Source organism: Heptranchias perlo, chromosome 5 (genome assembly GCF_035084215.1).
Source record: "Heptranchias perlo isolate sHepPer1 chromosome 5, sHepPer1.hap1, whole genome shotgun sequence".
Lineage (NCBI taxonomy): Eukaryota > Metazoa > Chordata > Chondrichthyes > Hexanchiformes > Hexanchidae > Heptranchias > Heptranchias perlo.
The window spans coordinates 10,568,597-10,587,478 of record NC_090329.1 but is presented as its reverse complement, the minus strand read 5'-3'; the positions used below and the strand labels follow the sequence as shown (position 1 = coordinate 10,587,478).

The 18,882-nt window shown below is 44.2% G+C and overlaps 1 protein-coding gene and 1 long non-coding RNA gene across 2 annotated transcripts in view; both read left to right on the top strand.

Moving 5' to 3' along the window:
• LOC137321575 (CUB and sushi domain-containing protein 1-like) overlaps positions 1 to 18,882 on the top strand; it is a 2,214,006-nt gene that overhangs the window by 233,669 nt on the left and 1,961,455 nt on the right. The window lies entirely within an intron of this gene.
• LOC137321576 (uncharacterized) lies at positions 5,987 to 18,128 on the top strand. The gene is made up of 3 exons (XR_010962853.1): positions 5,987 to 6,253; positions 12,363 to 12,444; positions 17,799 to 18,128. It is a non-coding gene; the product is annotated as an uncharacterized lncRNA (long non-coding RNA).

Here is an 18,882-nt window from a genome sequence, read left to right as displayed (position 1 = left end):
AGTCTATCCACGTAACTAAAGTCCCTCATCCCTGGAATCATTCTAGTAAATCTTTTCTGCACCCTCTCTAAGGCCTTCACATCTTTCCTAAAGTGCAGTGCCCAAAACTGGACACAATACTCCAGTTGTAGTCGAACCAGTGTTTTATAAAGGATCATCATGACTTCTTTGCTTTTGTACTCTGTCTCTATTTATGCCCTGCCACCTTCAACGATTTGTGCACATATACCCCCAGATCTCTCTGTTCCTGAACCCCTTTTTGGAGTTGTGCCCTCTAGTTTATATTGCCTCTCCTCGTTTTTCCTACTGAAATGTATCACTTCGCATTTTTCTGCATTAAATTTCATCTGCCACGTGTCCGTCCATTTCACCAGCCTGTCTACATCCTCTTGAAGTCTATCACTAGCCTCCTCACTGTTCACTACACTTCCAAGTTTTGTGTCATCTGCAGATTTGGAAATTGTGCCCTGTACACCCAATTCCAAGTCATTAATATATATCAAGAAAAGCAGTACTGACCTCTGGGGAACACCATTGTACACCTCCCTCCTTTGCTCCATGAAATAATACTCATGCGATTTTGTAAGAACTAGTTTTGCCCGATGTACAGATATAGTATCATACTACCATAGTGAGTACAGCACAGGGGGAAGCCATTCGGCCCATTGTGCCTCTGCTGGCTCTTTGAAAGAGCTGTCCAATTGGTCCCACTTCCCTGCTCTTTCCCCATAGCCCTGTAAATTTTTTCCCTGAAAGTATTTATCTAATTCCCTTTTGGAAGTTACTATTGAATCTGCTTCCACCACCCTTACAGGCAGTGCATTCCAGATCATAACAACTCACTGCGTAACAAAATGTTTCCTCATGTCACTTCTGGCTCTTTTTGCCAATCACCTTAACCCTTCTGCCACTGGAAATAGTTTTTCCTTATTTACTCTATCAAAACCCTTCATGATTTTGAACATGCCTGTCAAATATCCCCTTAACCTTCTCTGTTCTAAGGAGAACAACCCCAGCTTCTCCAATCTCTCCACACAAATGAAGTCCCTCATTCCTGTTACCATTCTAGTAAATCTCTTCTGCACTCTCTCAAAGGCCTTGACATCCTTCCTAAAGTGTGGTGCCCAGAATTGAACACAGTACTCCAGCTGAGGCCTAACCAGTGTTTTCTAAGGGTTTAGCCTAACTTCCTTGCTTTTGTACTCTATGGCTCTATTAATAAAGTCCAGGGTCCCATATGCTTTTTTAACAGTCTTCTCAACTTGTTCTGCCACTTGTTTTATTAAAATGTTCTGGGTGCTGAAAACTCTGAACAACAGCTGAATCTTCAACATTACTGCAGAAAATCCAATGTTAAACAAGATTCTCCAGCAACCACACAAGCAACAGGAAGTCTAAACCAGCCAATTAAAGTTGTTGCAAACATGACAACAGTGACAGAACCTGGAAATTATTTTTTGCTGAGTTGTAAAGTTGTGACATCTAATGTCAGTCTTTACAATCTAGCCTTTTAATCTGTGACACAATGTGCCTTCAAAGATAGCTTTCATCCAAACAAAAAAACCTTTCAATGAAAAAAGCTGTTCCCACCTCCAAAATGGATGGTTGAAGCAGGAGGGCAACAGCAGAAAGTTTTCTTAAAAATAAACTAAAAAGGGGATAAGAAAATAGAATAGAGGTAAAGTAATATTCAAAATAGGTGAAAAAAAGGATGACAAAGGGATACGATTTCCTCTGTGCGGTATCTGTAATTAAATTGTAAAGCTGTTCTTTATAATGTTTTACACATAGCACACAGAGAAATCTTTCCCCAAATGAACACAGACAGATGGTTTATACATTTTGTTATTTTTCGGTAAAATGTATTTTCGGTGTTTAATAGGAACATAGGAACAGGAGCAGGCCATTCTGCTCCTCGAGCCTGTTTCGCCATTCAATGCGATCATGGCTGGTCTGTATTCTAACTCCATCCACCCAACTTGGCTCCATATCCCCTAATACCCTTGGCGAGCAAAAATCCATCGATCTCAGATTTAAAATTATTAATTGAGCTAGCATCTATTGCTTTTTGTGGGAGAGAGTTCCACACTTCTACCACCCTTTGCGTGAAGAAGTGTTTCCCGACTTCTCTCCTGAATGGCCTGGCTCTGATTTTAAGGTTATGTCCCCTTGTTCTAGACTCCCCACCAGCGGAAAAAGTTTCTCTCTATCAACCCACTCAATTCCTTTCAAAAACCTAAAAACCTCAATCAAATAACTTCTTAACCTTTTATATTCCAGGGAATACAAGCCTAGTTTATGTAATCTCGCCTCATAATTTAACCCATGGAGCGCTGGTAACATTCTGGCAAACCTGCGCTGCACTCTTTCCAAGGCCAATATATCCTTTCCAAGGTGCGGTGCCCAGAACTGTACACAGTACTCCAGATGTGGTCTAACCAGGGCTTTGTATAGCTGGAGCAAAACTTCTTTCCCTTTGTATTCTAGCCCTCTAACATTCCATTTGCCTTTTTGATTATTTTTTGTACTTTTTTATTCGTCCATGGGATGTGGGCTTCGCTGGCAAGGCCAGCATTTATTGCCCATCCCTAATTGCCCTTGAGGAGGTGGTGGTGAGCCGCCTTCTTGAACCGCTGCAGTCCGTGTGGTGAAGGTTCTCCCACAGTGCTGTTAGGAAGGGAGTTCCAGGATTTTGACCCAGCGACGATGAAGGAACGGCGATATATTTCCAAGATGGGATGGTATGTGACTTGGAGGGGAACGTGCAGGTGATGTTGTTTCCATGTGCCTGCTGCCCTTGTCCTTCTAGGTGGTAGAGGTCGCGGGTTTGGGAGGTGCTGTCGAAGAAGCCTGGCGAGTTGCTACAGTGCATCCTGTGGATGGTACACACTGCAGCCACGGTGTGCCGGTAGTGAGGGGAGTGAATGTTTAGGGTGGTGGATGGGGTGCTAATTAAGCAGATGGTGGTGTCCTGGATGGAGTCGAGCTTTTACAGTGTTGTTGGAGCTGCACTCATCCAGGCAAGTGGAGAGTATTCCATCACACTCCTGATTTGTGCCTTGTAGATGGTGGAAAGGCTTTGGGGAGTCAGGAGGTGAGTCACTCGCTGCAGAATACCCAGCCTCTGACCTGCTCTTATAGCCACAGTATTTATGTGGCTGGTCCAGTTAAGTTTCTGGTCAGTGGTGACTCCCAAGATGTTGGTGGTGGGGGATTTGGCGATGGTAATGCCATTGAATGTCAAGGGGAGGTGTTTAGACTCTCTCTTGTTGGAGATGGTCATTGCCTGGCACTTGTCTGGCGCGAATATTACTTGCCACTTATCAGCCCAAGCCTGGATGTTGTCCAGGTCTTGCTGCATGTGGGCATGGACTGCTTCATTACCTGAGGGGTTGCGAATGGAACTGAACACTGTGCAGTCGTCAGAGGGAAGGTCATTGATGAAGCAGCTGAAGATGGTTGGGCCTAGGACACTGCCCTGAGGAACTCCTGCAGCAATGTCCTGGGGCTGAGATGATTGGCCTCCAACAACCACTACCATCTTCCTTTGTGCTAGGTCTGACTCCAGCACTGGAGAGCTTTCCCCCTGATTCCCATTGACTTCAATTTTACTAGGGCTCGTTCGTGCCACACTCGGTCAAATGCTGCCTTGATGTCAAAGGCTGTCACTCTCACCTCACCTCTGGAATTCAGCTCTTTTGTCCATGTTTGGACCAAGGCTGTAATGAGGTCTGGAGTCGAGTGGTCCTGGCGGAACCCAAACTGAGCATCGGTGAGCAGGTTATTGATGAGTAAGTGCTGCTTGATAGCACTGTCGACAACACCTTCCATCACTTTGCTGATGATTGAGAGTAGACTGATGGGGCAGTAATTGGCCGGATTAGATTTGTCCTGCTGTTTGTGGACAGGACATACCTGGGCAATTTTCCACATTGTCGGGTAGATGCCAGTGTTGTGGCTGTACTGGAACAGCTTGGCTGGAGGCACGGCTAGTTCTGGAGCACAAGTCTTCAGCACTACAGCCGGGATGTTGTCGGGGCCCATAGCCTTTGTTGTATCCAGTGCACTCAGCCGTTTCTTGATATCACGTGGAGTGAATCGAATTGGCTGAAGACTGGCTTCTGTAATGGTGGGGATATCGGGAGGAGGCCGAGATGGATCATCCACTCGGCACGTCTACATTTTAGTGATCTGTGTACACGGAGCCCTAAATCTCTTTGGACCTCCACTGTTCCTAGCTTTTCACCATTTAATGTTTTATTTTGGGATTAATATTGGAGAAAGGAAGAAATTCCTGATGTTGAGTAGCTTTATTGTTTTCAGTATCACAGTGTGTAACCTGAAAACAAAGAAAAGTGGTTGACTCTGGGAGACATGTGTTTCCCTGAACCTGCTAGCAGTCTGAGGGTTAATTTCTTCTTTGTACATCCGTGCTATAAATAGAAAATGTGATCAGACATTAAATATCCAGAGTTTTCCCGAAATATATCTTTGCTTCCCCTGCTGGCCACAGACAGAGGTACAGATTAAATTCAGCTTCAATCAGCTCTTTGTTGTGCACAAAAAATGAATGATTTCAAAAAATATTTTTTTAAAAGTTGCAAGAAACATCCCTATGATGCTCATAGCAAGAGGAACTTTGTTTTAAACTAGTTAGGAAGAACGCGATTCACTGATTCTGTGCAGTGACCCATCATCGCTCTTGGGAGAACAATGAAAATAGCTGCCAATAATGGAAATGTCCACACACACTTCATACTTCCTTTTAGCTTCTCTGCTCCCAGAGTTAAAACATATGTATTTTTTGCAAAGAGGTCCAAAATGAGCCTTTTGGCCTCAATTTCGCATCTCTTTGTTTGGCATTGGAGCTCAGGACATGAAACATCTGCCCACATTGTGCAACTAAATTCATAGTGCCATGACAAATTGCCAACTGGATGTATTTATCTGTTCCCTGATTTAGAAGGAGGTAAACTGAGTTATATTGTGTCAGAACTGAGAGTCTTGACAACAGAGGCAGCAACCGTTCACTTCACTCTCATGGATGACTGTGAATGACAGGTATGGCTTTAAGATGAGTGGACAACGAAATACATTGAAATAGAACAGCTGAGAATCAGCCAGACGCAATGACAGCTTGTTCTTTTTGATAGGATATTCCTCGAATGTGTAACGAGAAATTATGCTGGGTCTGCCTCCAAATGGACTCGGATCACCTGGTTGTCGTGAATACCGAAAAATCAAGACAGGTCAAAGTGCACACCTGTGAAGGAAGCTGTCTAATCTTTAATTCCATTTAAATTATTGGATGCAAAATCAGGGAGAAAGGCAAGGGGGAAGGGGATGTGTTCTGACCCACCTGATTTCCCAATATTAGCTGCACCCAGGCGATCCAGTGCCCCTGGGCGCAGATCCAGGAATATCTCTGCTGTAATTACACAAAAATATTTTGTAAACTTGCTTGCAATTAAAATATTTTTCCCTCAGTTTGTTTTGAATTGCAAACCTGCAATGTGACATTTGTATGTTCCATTAAAAGTATAAGTGGAGAGCATATCTGTCTTTTGGATGAGACGTTAAACCGAGGCCCCGTCTGCCCTCTCAGGTGGACGTAAAAGATCCCATGGCACTATTCGAAGAACAGCAAGGGAGTTCTCCCCGGTGTCCTGATCAATATTTATCCCTCAAACAAAATCACTAAAAAACAGATTATCTGGTCATTTCCACATTGCTGTTTGTGGGCAAATTTCCACATTGCAGTGCGCAAATTGGCTGCCGTGTTTTCTACATTACCACAGTGATTACACTTCAAAAGTACTTCATTGGCTGTAAAGCGCTTTGGGACATCCTGAGGTCATGAAAGGTGCTGTATAAATCCAAGTTCTTTCCTTATCGACAGTTAAAAAGATAAGTAGATAGTGGTGCATTAGCTGAGGCTGCCATTGGGAGGCTGCAGTTTGCATCAGTGCCTCGTGCTGTGAAGGGGTCCAACGGCCAGTGTTCCTGCTCCTTGTTGCTTTCCAGTGACTTCTTCTGTAAAGTGCATTTGTGGGCAGGATGGGGCTTGGCATTGCTGCTTCCATGGTTCAGTTACCTGCCGATATTCATGGTCTGGGCTCACACAAGTAGAGCAGCTAGTGCGGTGAGGTACTTTACGGCTGCCAGCATCTGAGGAACTGTGCCCCACCATAAGGAAAGGAGGGGACAAAATCGCACTGTGGGAGGAAGGGGAATTTTTTGTTTATAAATCCAGGTAACTCCAGGTTTTGATACTGTGTGAAATGTTTAACTGTTAACTTTTGTCTTTCGAAAAAAAATAAGAGTATGAAAAAGGCAGCAGTACTTTATTCATTTTTTAAAATTATTTTTGTAGTCGCTGCAAGAGACTGGCTCTAATATTTGAATTGCTGCAGCATGACAGTTTTCCCTCTTTGTAGTTTTCTTTTCAATCATGCATGTGTTTCTAGAGATGACTCTGAGAAATAGCTGCCAGAATTGCTAACTTGCTGGATGTCAGAATGTCCACACTGTCATATGGTGCTGAAAGCAGGTGTTAGCTTGAGATTGGGAGCAAAATTTGCCATGCTGGCATCGTTGCTTTTCTGTCAGAGCAGTTTATCACGCTTAGGGTTCCGAATCTTAAAATATTACGAAGAGTGAGATCCCTCTGCCATGGTTCAGACCAACCACTGAGTCCAGTTAAAAAAAAAATCAAATTTAAAAAAAACACGAGCCAATTCATCATGGTTACCAGTGCAATCACGACATATTCAAGGAAATAACTCTGTAAAGTTAGAATCATAGAAAGTTACGGCACAGAAGGAGGCCATTTGGCCCATCGTGTCCGTACCGGCCGAAAAAGAGCAATCCAGCTTAATCCCACTTTCCAGCACTTGGTCTGTAACCCTGTAGGTGACGGCACTTCAAGTGCACAGCCAAGTACTTTTTAAATGAGTTGAGGGTTTCTGCCTCTACCACCCTTTCAGGCAGTGAGTTCTAGACCCCCACCACCCTCTGGGTGAAAAAATTTCTCCTCAGCTCCCCTCTACTCCTTCTACCAATTACTTTAAATCTATGCCCCCTGGTCACTGACCCCTCTGCTAAGGGAAATAGGTCCTCCCTATCCACTTTCTCTCGTCCCGTCATAATTTTATACACCTCAATTAAATCTCTCCTCAGCCTCCTTTGTTCCAAAGAAAACAACCCCAGCCTATCCAATCTTTTCTTACAGCTAAAATTCTCCAGCCCTGGCAACATTCTCATAAATCTCCTCTGTACCCTCTCTAGTGCAATCACATCTTTCCTGTCATGTGGTGACCAGAACTGTATGCAGTACTCAGGCTGTGGCCTAACCAATGTTTTATGCAGTTCTAGCATAACGTTATACCATAGCTCTTATATTCTGTGCCTCGGCTAATAAAGGAAAGTATCCCATATGCCTTTTTAACCACCTTATCTACCTGTCCTGCTACCTTCAGGGATCTGTGGACATGCACTCCAAGGTCCCTCTGTTCCTCTACATCTCTCAGTATCCTCCCATTTATTGTGTACTCCCTTGCCTTGTTTGTCCTCCCCAAATGCATTACCTCACACTTCTCTGGATTGAATTCCATTTGCCACTTTTCTGTCCACCTGACCAGTCCATTGATATCTTCCTGCAGTCTACATCTTTCCTCCTCACTATCAACCACATGGACATTTTTTGTATCATCTGCAAACTTCTTGATCAAGCCCCTCACATTCAAGTCCAAATCATTAATATATACCACAACAAGCAAGGGACCTAGTACTGAGCCTTGCAGGACCCCACTAGAAACAGCCTTCAAGCAAAAACACCCGTCAACCATTACCCTTTTCTTCCTGCTACTGAGTCAATTTTGGATCCAAATAGCCACTTTCCCTTGGATCCCATGGGCTTTTACTTTTTTGACCAGTCTGCCACGTGGAACCTTGTCAAAAGCCTTGCTAAAATCCATGTACACTACATCAAATGCGTTACTCTCATCGATCCTCCTTGTTACCTGCTCAAAAAATGTAATCAAGTTAGTCAGACACGACCTTCCCTTAACAAATCCATGCTGACTATCCTTGATTAGCCCCTGCCTTTCCAAATGACAATTTATGCTGTCCCTCAGAATCGATTCCATAATTTGCCCACCACCGGTATCTCTTTCTCCCTTTTTGAACAACGGTACAATGTTAGCAGTCCTCCAATCCTCAGGCACCACGCCTGTAGCCAGGGAGGATTGAAAAATGATGGTCAGAGCCTCCGCTATTTCCTCCCTTGCTTCTCTTAACAGCCTGGGATACATTTCATCCGGGCCTGGCGATTTATCTACTTTCAAAGATGTTAAACCCCTTAATACTTCCTCTCTCACTATGTTTATCCCATCCAATATTTCACACTCTTCCTTAACTACAAGCTCTGCATCATCCCTTTCTTTTGTGAAGACAGACACAAAGTATTCATTAAGAACCATACCCACATCTTCTGCCTCCACTCATAGGTTACCTTTTTGGTCTCTAATAGGCCCTACTCTTTCCTTAGTTATCCTCTTGCTCTTTATGTATTAATAGAACATTTTTGGGTTTTCCTTAATTTTACTTGTCAATATTTTTTCATGCCCTCTCTTTGCTTTCCTAATTTCCTTTTTAATTTCAGCCCTGCACTTTTTATACTCTTCTAAGCTTTCTGCAGTATTGAGCTCTTGGTGTCTGACATGAGCTTCCCTTTTTTGCCTTATGCTCCTTGACATCCAGGGGGCTCTAGATTTGGCAGTTTTCTTTGTGGGAACATGTTTACTCTGAACCCCTTGAATCTCCCCCTTGAATGTCTCCCACTGCTCTGACACTGATTTACCTTCAAGGAGCTGCTTCCAGTCCACTTTTGCTGAATCACCTCAAAGCTTAGTAAAATTGGCCTTTCCCCAATTTAGAACGTTTGTTCCTGTTCTTTCGATGTCTTTTTCCATAACAATGCTAAATCTAACTGAATTATGATCATTACCACCAAAATGCTTTCCCACTGATACTCCTTCCACCTGCCCAACTTCATTCAGTAAAACTAAATCCAGAACTGCCCCCCCCTCTTGTTGGGCTTGCGCCGTCCTGGCTAAAAAAAATTCTCCTGAATGCAATTTAAGAATTCTGCTCCCTCTATACCTTTTGCACTGATAATATTAAGGTAGTTGAAATCCCCTACTGTTACTTTTCTATTGTTTTTGCAGAAATTTGCCTATATATTTTCTCCTCTGTGTTAACTATGATGACTATGTGAGGCATAATGGAATGACATGAGATGTTACCACTTTGTAACACTGAGTTATCATCAAAAGTAGCAGTACCAGGCTTCTCGGTAAATATGCTTTCATGAAGTATTAGATTTAACTCCAATTTTTTGCAACATCGCCCTCTATAAATGAAGCTTCCAATGTTGACTAACTTGTCACCTGGAATTGGTCGACTCAACTACTGTAGATTTTCCACTACACCATTTTGTTTACATGCCTGACTTGGCCACTGATGTGAACTCATTTTTATAATTGAGAAGCAAACTCTAATCTGCAATAAAATGATATCCAGTGCTCCATGAAGGCAGAAATTCTAGCACCTAAATTCGTTTCAATCTAATGGATAGTTAGACAGTTGACCTGCTGCCAGAATGATTTTTTCAGATAATTCCCGACTTTACATACATTCCTTCCACAGATCTTGATTCTTTTTGTAATTCTGTAATATCCATGAAATGGACCACATACATACAGGTATTTCTAACTTTAAGGAATGAGACCCAGAGGAAAGAGAAGAGCCATTGCATGATCACTGATCACAATATTATTTATATGAATATCTTCAATCACCATTAGACAGCTCAATGAATACAAAGGGCTCGAATTTAGCAGGCCTGCGGGTTCCCAGCGGGTGGTCCTCCGGGAGCGTGGTCAACACGCTCGGCGAAATTAGTGGGTTGCCCACGCGATCGTAGCAGGCAACACACTAATAGGAATCAATTACCTGCTCCTCCGGGGTCCACGGCGCTGGCCTGCGCGTCGGTCGGGCTGCGCATGCGCAGTACGATCTGTCAGCTGGAGGCTCTCTAGTTAAAGGGGCAGTCCTCCACTGACAGATGCTGCAACCAATGGAACAAATTGCAGCATGGAGCAGCCCAGGGGGAAGGCTGCTCCCAGTTTAATGATGCCTCACCCCAGGTATCATCAGATGGGGTGAGGAGGAGGGGGAGGACACAGATCTTCCCCCCGGCGGGCGGGAGGAAGCGGCCTGCCTCTGCCACCAAGAAGGCCTGGCTCGAGGTGGCAGAGGGGGTCACCTGCGGCACCAACATATGGCCCACCTGCATACAGTACAGGAGGCGCTGCAATGACCGCAGTAGGTCAGCCGCAGTGAGAACATGAAGTCTTTCCCCTACTCTCCGTCTGCCACAACACTGCCCCCACCCCACATCTCCTTCGGCACCGCCAACACTATTCTGTCACATCACCCTTCATACCCACTCAAACCCCATCCTCATCTTACCTCCACCTACTCACCTCGCCAGTACTCATCCTGCCACTACCACGCAACCCAATCCTCATGCAATCTCATTGCTCCATCCCATACTCACCCTCCCGTGCATCTCCCTCACGGCCAGCCTCACTCAACCTGCCACCACCTGTGCTGCAGCCACAGGGCATGCATCACATATGTGCAGTAGGCAGCGTAAGGCAAACGTGTCGTCAGCATGAAGGGGGTGCACAAGGGTGTCTGAGGGTTTGTTATGGGTGTTACCTATATTGAATTTCAGAGCAACAAACAGCACACATTATATTGACACCACCACTGCCATGTCTCCGCGAATCCTGTCCGTTGTGTCCAATAATGGCCGCTCCTGGGTATCACCACGAGGACCCACCACTGATGCCACCCATCGTGTTACTGCAGAGTAGGTGCAGGTGTATTTGCAGGGCTCGTCCGCGCAGACGACTGAGAGACATCGGCGGTGTAGCCGGCTGCACCCTGGAAGGATGCGGAGGAGAAGGTGTGGAGGGCAGTGGTGACTTTGCCAGCGACAGGTAAGCAGTTGGTGCTGGGGCCAGCCAGGAGCAGCTCGGCATGAAAGAGGCTGCAGATCTCCGCGACTACATGTCGAGCGAATCTGCGCCTCCCTGTGCACTGCTGCTCGGAGAGGTCCGGGGAGCTGCGCCTCGGTCTGTGGACCCTGTGGCGAGGGTAGTGCCCTCTGCGATGCGTCTCTCTCTGCGGTAGCCCTCCCTCCTGCTGTGCAGGTGGGCGTGCAACAACACCGTGTTGGGGGGATCCACGTCTCTGCGGCGGACGGCGTGGACTGCGAGGCTGCTGGGGCTGGTCATGCTCTTCGTCCTCCGAGGGTGTCCACACACCACCCATCTGGCAGGTGTTGGTCTGAGGGGTTGTGCAGGGTAGGTGGGTGGTTCCTCGGACTGGGGCTGCGGTTTCGTGTCGGTCTGTCCTCTGGCTTGGCGGGGGGTGGTGGAGGGCAGGGGTTGCCCTATGTGACGCGGTGGCCTCCTGCGTGGGTGAGGGCTCTCCCCCATGGAGCGCACCTTGGCACCTGCCACAGGCTGCTGGCTGCAACACGCCTGGTTGAGGAGGGACTGTTTCCCCCAGTGTGGGAAACTCACTGCCTTGAACCGAAAATCCCACACTTCCTCTTTTGACAGCTGCTTCAGCTCATTAACTGACCACAACGAGCAAGGTAAGTACTCTCAAGTGGAACCCCGCTGGCTTTAATTGCCTGCGGGATTCCCACCAGCAGGGCTTGTGCGCGCAGCCCCGCATGTCAGCGTGGTACCCGGAAGTGGCCGGGATTTCGTCGCGATCCGGTCACGTGACCGGATATCGGGATTTTCGGGGCCACCCCGCTGGGAACCCGCCGGAAACACGATCCCAAAATCGAGCCCAAAGAGTATTTTGTGGTGACCAATCTGGTCAAATACTCTTTTCCCTAATTTTCAAAAACTATCATCCACTTAAAAACAGGCTCCAGAGGATAGTCTCCAGTGTCATGAATGGCCACTTCGGTGAGCTACCACAGAATTGTGCTACTGTATCACAGCAAGAGTCCCCACTGCCTTCAGGAAAGGAGGGAAGTGATTGAGGGGTGGGGGTGGTGGTGGCAATAATCCAAACAATAAGGATAATACAGCTATTCATTCCCACTGTGGGAGCCAGAGACTCCTGTAAATACACTGATTTACTGTATAAATATATTCTGCTGAAATCTTTTGAAGAAATACAAAGCTATATGCAATGTACCATTCTGAGTAATGCCGTTGTATACTTTGGTTTGGAGAGAGTAATTGAAAGGACTCTTGTTAATTTGGCAGTTCCACTGACTGGTATCTCTAAAAGCAGTCCTGGAAGGAAAAGCCAGCATACAAATGGATGGATAAAAGCACTGTGCTGCAGGTAATATCAGGAGGTTGCATTGTTCCTGTTTAAGATTTTCATCAGATTGTGTAAAGTTCTGGTCACCTAGTTATAAGAAGGATATTACTGCCCTGGACATGATATGGAGGTGAATAATGAAAATGATTCAGAGGTATAAATAATGAGGAAACATTACTTTAGAATAGAGACTTGTTGAATTGAATTGATATATGAACACAATATTATGTCGACAATTGAAAAATTGATCCAGACTTTGTTATCATGTCAAAGGGTTCAAATGCATCAGAAAAGTCAAGAACGAGAAGAGGCTATTTGTCTCATCAAAGCTTACCCATCAATCGGGGTGGGAAGTAATGGAGGGATGTAATGAAAGAGTGAGTTGTTCGGTTCGTCGATACAGAAAAGGATAGGACTCGTGTATTCTGGTGTCTGTCCTTTCCCAAGTAGTCTTGTGTTTTAAATACCTAGTACAGAAATGCATTTCATCATCTGACCCCCTTGTTTGTAAGACAACAACATGAATTTGGTCATCTTCCCTGATCTGACATGGTGTGAACAATGCAGTGATCTTTTCTCCCACATTAGAAAATATTAATTATGTCGATTGATGGCCTTACTTGACATGAGACTGCTTAATGCTGACCTGGTACAAAAATTGAATTCTGTTTCTTTCTCCCCTAAAAACTCCAATTCCACCCCTCTCCCCAACCCAGATTAATAGTCGCATTATAAAAATAAATAAGTTATATGATTAAGAGCAACCTCACTTCCATGGTGCTTAGTGTTCATTGTGATATAAATGCATGTTGTGAGCTAATTGACATACCCTAACTTGCTAATACAATTTACTGCTGTTATTGAGGATGACTGTGAGGCTCCACACTGGAATAAGAGCCAGAAGTTAAATCAAGGGAGCAATAATGCCTTAAATTTAATCAGAATTGTTTAACTGTTCCACGCATCTCCCAAGGATAATTTAAAAACAATTATTTAGAAATTATTACAAAACTATTTAAAAAAAATAATTGCATGTGGTGCCTTTAACATGACTTATCCTGTCTCCTGGTATACTATCATGAGGTCAGGTACATTGAAAGATATTATGGTTAATTTATTTAAAAAAAAGACTTGCATTTATAAAGTGTCTTTTACAACCTCAGGACCTCTCAAAGCATTTACGGCCAGTGAAGTATTTTGAAGTGTCGTCATTGTTGTAATGTAGGAAACGCAGCAGCCAATTTGCGCACAGCAAGCTCCCACAAACAGGACTGTGATAATGACCAAATAATCTGTTTTCAGAGATGTTGGATGGGGGGATAAATATTGGCACCGTGGAGAACTTCCCTGCTCTTCTTCAAAATAATGCCGTGGGATCTTTTACATCCATCTGAGAGGGCAGATGGGGCCTCGGTTTAACGTTTCAATCAAAAGACGCCACCTCCTACAGTGCAGCACTCCCTCAGTACTACGCTGGAGTGTCAGCCTAGATTTTATGCTTAAGTCGCTGGACTGCAGCTCAGAACCCACAACCTTCATAACTCAGAGGCAAGAGTGATACCAACTGAGCCACGGCTAACACTCAAATGGGTGGGATATGGGGGTCAGACATCTTGACTTTTTCTGTCTTCTCTCCTATTCTTTTCAAACTTGAAGATGTCTTAGAATCATAGAAAGGTTACTGCAAGGAAGGAGGCCATTTGGCCCATCGAGTCTATGCCGGCTCTATGCAAGAGCAATCCAGCTCGTCCCACTCCCCTGCCCTTTCCCGGAGCTCTGCAATTTTTTTCCTTTCGAGTACTTATCCAGTTCCCTTTTGAAGGCCATGATTGAATCTGCCTCAACCACCCCCTCAGGCAGTGCATTCCAGATCCTAACCACTCGCTGCGTAAAAAGTTTTTCCTCATGTCACTTTGGTTCTTTTGTCAATCACCTTATATCTATGTCCTCTGGCTCTTGACCCTTTCGCCAATGGGAACAGTTTCTCTCTATCCACTCTGTCTAGACCCTTCATGATTTTGAATACCTCTATCAAATCTCCTCTCAATCTTCTCTGTTCCAAGGAGAACAACTCCAGCTTCTCCAGTCTATCCATGTAACTAAAGTCCCTCATCCCTGGAATCATTCTCATACATCTTTTCTGCACCCTCTCTAAGGCCTTCACATCTTTCCTAAAGTGCAGTGCCCAGAACTGGACACGGTACTCCAATTGTGGTCGAATCAGTGTTTTATAAAGGTTCATCATGATTTTCTTGCTTTTGTACTCTATGCCTCTATTTATAAAGCCCAGGAACCTGTATGATTTCTTAATTGCTTTCTCAACCTGCCCTGCCACCTTCAACGATTTGTGCACATATACCCCGAGATTGCTCTGATCCTGTACCCCTTTTAGAATCGTGCCCTCTAGTTTATATTGCCTCTCCTCGTTATTCTTACCGAAATGTATCACTTCGCATTTTTCTGTGTTAAATTTCAACTGCCACATGTCCATCCATTCCACCAGCCTGTCTATATCCTCCTGAAGTCTATCACTATCCTCCTCACTGTTTACTACACTTCCAAGTTTTGTATCATCTGCAAATTTGGAAATTGTGCCCTGTACACCCAAGTCCAGTCATTAATATATATCAAGAAAAGCAGTGGTCCGAATACCAATCCCTGGGTAACACCACCTCCCCACAGACCGAAAAACAATCGTTCACCACTATTTTCTGCTTCCTGATACTTAGCCAATTCTGTATCCATGCTGCTACTGCCTCCTTTATTCCATGGGCTTCAATCTTGATAACAAGCCTATTATGTGGCACTTTCTCAAACGCCTTTTGAAAGTCCATATACACTACATCAACTGCATTGCCCTCATCTACCCTCTCTGTTCCCTCATCAAAAAACTCAATCAAATTAGTTAAACACGATTTGCCTTTAACAAATCCATGCTGGTTTACCCATATGAATCCAAACTTGTCGAAGTGACTGCTAATTCTGTCTCGTTTTTAAAAGTTTCCCACCACTGAGGTTAAACTGACTGGTCTATAGTTGCTGGGTTTATCCTTACACCCTTTTTTGAACAAAGGTGTAACATTTGCAATTCTCCAGTCTTCTGGCACCAGCCCCATATCTAAGAATGTTTGGAAGATTATGGCCAGTACCTCCGCAATTTCAACCCTTACTTCCCTCAGCAACCTAGGATGCATCCCATCTGGACCGGGTGACTTATCTACTTTAAGTACAGCTAGTCTTTCTAATACCTCCTCTTTATCAATTTTTAGCCTATCCAGTATCTCATCTGCATCTTCCTTTACTGAGACTCTGGCAGCATCTTCTTCCTTGGTAAAGACAGATGCAAAGTATTCATTTAATACCTCAGCCATGCCCTCTGACTCCATGAGTAGATCTCCTTTTTGGTCCCTAATCAGCCGCACCCCTCCTCTTACTACCCGTTTACTGTTTACATGTCTATAGAAGACTTTTGGATTCCCTTTTATGTTGGCCGCTAGTCTATTCTCATACTCTCTCTTTGCCCCTCTTATTTCCTTTTTCACTTCCCCTCTGAACTTTCTATACTCAGCCTGTTTCTCACTTGTGTTATCAATCTGACATCTGTCACACACATCTTTTTTCTGCTTCTTCTTACTCTCTATCTCTTTTGTCATCCACGGAGCTCTGGCTTTAGTTGCCCTACCTTTCTCCCATGTGGGAATGCAACTAGACTGTACCTGAACCATCTCCTCCTGAAAGGCCGTCCATTGTTCGATTACAGTTTTGTCTGCCAATCTTTGATTCCAATTTACCCGGGCCAGATCTGTTCTCATCCCATTGAAATTGGCCCTCCTCCAATTGAGTATTTTTACTTTAGAGTGGTCCATGTCCTTTTCCATAGCTATTCTAAACCTTATGATACTATGATTGCTGCTCCCTAAATGCTCCCCCACTGATACTTGCTCCGCTTGGTCTGCCTCATTCCCCAGAATCAAGTCCAGCAATGCCTCCTTCCTCGTTGGGCCTGAAACGTACTGGTCAAGAAAGTTCTCCCGAACACACTTAAAAAATTCCTCCCCCTCATTGCCTCTTATTATTACTATTCCAGTCTGTATTAGGATAGTTGAAGTCCCCCGTTATCATTACTCGATGGCTTTTGCATCTCTTTGTACTTTCCCTGCAAATTTGCTCCTCTATATCCTTCCCACTAGTTGGTGACCTAAAGAATACACTCAGTAGTGTAATGGCGCCTCTATTGTTTCTTAACTCTAACCAAATAGATTCTGTCCTTGACCCCTCCAGGACATCCTCTCTCACCAGCACTGCAATATTCTCCTTAATCAATACTGCCACCCCGCTTCTTTCCTTCCCTATCTTTCCTGAACACCCTGTATCCAGGAATATTTAGTACCCAATCCTGCCCTTTTTTGAGCCAGGTCTCAGTTATCGCCACAACATCGTATTCCCATGTGGCTATTTGCTCCTGCAGCTCACCAACCTTGTTTACCACGCTTCATGCGTTTACACACACACTGTAAACCTATCTTAGACCTTCTTGTATTCTCTTAGTCTGGTCCCATCTCATACCGTACTATTTCTTACTCTAGTGCTGTCTGTCTCTCCCAATCCTTTGTGCACCTTGTTTCTCCTTTCCAGTGCTACATCCCGGTGCCCATCCCCCTGTCAAATTAGTTTAAACCCTCCCCCACAGCACTAGCGAACCTCCCTGCGAGGATGTTGGTCCCAGCTCCAATGAGGTGCAACCCGTCCGGCCTGTATAGATCCCACCTCCCCCAGAACTGGTCCCAATGTCCCAGGAATCTAAAGCCCTCCCTCTTGCACCATCTCTGCAGCCATGCATTCATCTGCTCTATCCTCCTATTTCTATACTCGCTAGTGCATGCTACCGGGAGTAATCTGGAGATTACTCCCTTTGAGGTCCTGCTTCTTAATCTCTTTGCTAACTCCTTAAAATCTCCCTCTTTCTACCTATGTCGTTGGTACCGATATGGACCACGACGTCTGGCTGTTCACCCTCCCCCTCCAGAATGTTCTGCAGCCACTCAGTGACACCCTTGACCCTGGCACTAGGGTGGCAACATACCATCTTGAAATCATGTCTTGCACTTGTACCTTGGTCCTTCACCTTCTCAATTAAAAATAAGACTGCAGTGGGTTGCAGTGTACTCACTAGTGTTTTAAGATAGCTGACCTGGCAGAGATCCAACAGTGGCTCCTATAGTTTAATATTATTTTGACCGTGTTTTAACAGTAACACAAAATAATATCAGTTTTGAATCAACACTTATGCTGCTAATTATTATAGAACTTGACAGTAATCGGAAGAAATACATTTTATCCTCACAATTTTGGTTTTGGATTTTGCATCATTTCAGGAGAGTATCACTTCAATGTTACTAAGAAACAGTAGTGCACAAGGATACAGTGTGCGTCTTGTTATACAAACACAAGCCATGTTTTACATCTTCATCAACTATCCAAGGTTTGGCAAAGTCGTCAGCAGTGGGGCCGTCAACACGAATACGATATAGCTTGCACGGCTGACATCAGAGGGAATCTTTCACTTAACACCGCTCTGTGTAGTGATGTGATCTGTGTTGAGAACATTGAACAGACTTACAGTATTATCATGATTAATTGTTCTGTCAAGAAAAATGTGAAATACAATGTTGTGATGCCGAGTGATTAATAAAACCCTAAGCTGATGCAAATGCTTTGTTATTGTTCTGCGTCTGAACAACAAATGTAACAAGGTACCAGATGTGTTAAGTCACTTTTAATTTATGTCAGTCGAGTTTAATAATCTTTTGTAAATTCTAAGTAGTGTAAACACATCCGTCTGTTCACTTAGTTTGACAAAACATTGTTTATAGAATACGATTGTAATCTATTAGATTATGTTTACTGGAAAAAATAGGAGAGAACTTACCTGTCAAAATTTTAGTCAGAACTGCATATTACTTTGAAACTAAATCGGAAAAATTGTTCCACAAGATATTTGGAACATTTTCATGGATGGTTTACAGTGAGTAATAGCTGTCAGCGATGTGTCCACATTGTTGCTTGGGATGAGCATCCCAGAACTCAGGTTGTGTTTTGGAGGAATAAGGCTGATTTTTTTTTGATATGGCAATGGGCCTCAGATGAATGAGTCGATTATGAATGATTCAACAAAATTAAAAGAACATAGAAGAAAGAACGAATGGTCTAATACCTCTATTGAATTAGCACGGAGAGGAATTTGATACAAGCGGATGAAGCACTCATACAATAACATCGCTGGTAAACGTGTCCATCTGATTACGTTGTCACTAATCCGTCAAGAGTGAATAATTGAACTTGCCAGAGAGCAAATGCTGGAAAAAAAGTGACAAAAAATTTAAATTGTCAAATAATTTCACTGCAAGAAAGTTGTTAGGAATCATTCCGTATAATCCAGGGCTGCAGCCTGGAGAAAAA